Consider the following 2,057-nt stretch of genomic DNA (forward strand, 5'->3'; position numbering starts at 1 on the left):
AGTACCTAGACCTCTCCATTTCCTCATGAGTAGTTCTATCAATATATCGGGTAGGAGACCTGGATCAGAGTGTTGGCTTTTATACAATATAAGGAGATGTTGTATCATGTACATACCAGCTAAACGCTGTTCGTGTGGTGAAAGATTCAAAAACGTGTGTGCTAGAGCATCATCACTATGTTTATCAGAACTGTCAGCCCATTGTACTGCTGACCTGGCTAATTCTTGTTCATCCATAGAATCGAGTACATGGTACCCCATTCGTTCTCGAAGTAATTTATCCGTAGCCTGAAATAAGTGTTCAGGCGTCCTCGGATTTGACATGGCAGCTTGATAAAGTCTCTTACTTTCTGGACGTGCCGGACGTATTGAATTATTTAAGGGTCTTCCCTTACCTACATAATCTATCATTTCTTTATTTGATTGTTGTGAAGTTTCTGCTGAATCCTCTGTTTCCTCTTCCCCTTGGGAGGAAGTTGGATCATCTAAGTCAAGATCTTCGTCGGGCGCTCGCTGAGCGTGTATTTCTATTATTTCCTTACGGAGCTTTCTCACCATATGATGTACTTGTTTTTCTTTGTCGTGTCTGCCCTCCGACATATTCTGACTCCATCTAATCAATCTATCCATCTCACTTTGCGGAAAACCTGCCTGATCGTGTTCTCTTATTAAGCAATTAACCAAAAATCGCATTATCAAACCTTTAGTCTCAACCTTCTGACGTGACATGGCTTCAGCAACAGACTCTGGTCCTTCTCCTGTTCTAATAAAGTCATACAGGTTGTCTAGATGTTCTGGCATTCCTGGTAGTAACATTAAGTAGTCTGTAACACGTCTCAAACGTAGGGACGCTAATAACATGGGGCCTGACGTACCAGGCACTGGGTCATATCTGCAGTCTGTGAGCTCTCGTCTAAGTATTTCGGCCGGAACGCCTTTCGGTGTCCGCGCTTTTGCTAGATCTCTCATCGTAATTCGGTGTACCTGTGGGGGTGTTCGATAACCTCCCGTGGCACCTCCTGAACCTCCTGAACCGGAGGCCTGGGCATGACCTGACTGTATTTGTTGTAGCGGGGTTGGGTCCTGGGCCACGCCAGTCCCAAAAGGATTTAATGGATGTAGCTGTTGAATACCGGGAGTAACAAGGGGAGCAGGTGCGGGCAGTGAGCCTGGAAAAATCTGCGGTTGCGGACCTGGGGGCTGATGTTGTAGCTGTTGGGAGTTGTCAGCTGGAGCAGGTGGTACGGGTACATGAGCAGTTGCAGAAGTATATGAGGGAGCTACATCATCTAGATAGGAAGAAAGGAAAATGTCCTTTGCGGTCTTGTGGTGTAATTTAGTCGGAAGTAATGGAGGTGGCAGATCTTTTGGCACTTCTGGAGTGGCTTTAGGTAAACCCTCGGTCAGAAGAGGATACATACCATTCATAAGAGTGTTTCGTTGTCGGTCTACTTGTTCTGCTTTTACTCGTATCCCTTCCCCAACTAATACGTTTTCTCGGGTTTTGTCAGACTCCTCTCTACTCTTCTCTTCTTTTCTGAGCGCTTTCTCTATGCGTCTATGCGATTCTTTACGCCATAATTCAATGGCATCTTTTTGTGACTGTCTGGCTTTCTTTTTCCATAATGCTTCTTCGACTCTCATGATGCAATCAGCATCCCATGTCCCAGCAGCGGGCTATCTCTGATTCTCTGTTAGATCTTTAGTATAATCTACCCACAAATCAATATATAGTACGGCGTCTAAGCCATGTTTGTGGTACATAAAGTACCCTGGAGTGTCCCTAGGTGGAATAGGAACAGCTTCCTCGAGTACCCCTTTTCTGGTTTTTATCTGTCTTAATTTGGAGAATAGCGGCATCTTGAACCCTGATACTTGATTTTTTTACTTGAAACTTGAACACAGTTAATACAATAAACACAATAATGAAGATCGAACAATCACTCACACCACGACATTTAAAACCACATTAAAACATTTTCAAAACGAACAATAATAATTAGAATAAAACTAGCTAACTGCATGATACTGGATGTACTGCTAAACAGTACAGATAC

Source organism: Lissotriton vulgaris, chromosome 1_2, assembly GCF_964263255.1.
Source record: "Lissotriton vulgaris chromosome 1_2, aLisVul1.2, whole genome shotgun sequence".
Lineage (NCBI taxonomy): Eukaryota > Metazoa > Chordata > Amphibia > Caudata > Salamandridae > Lissotriton > Lissotriton vulgaris.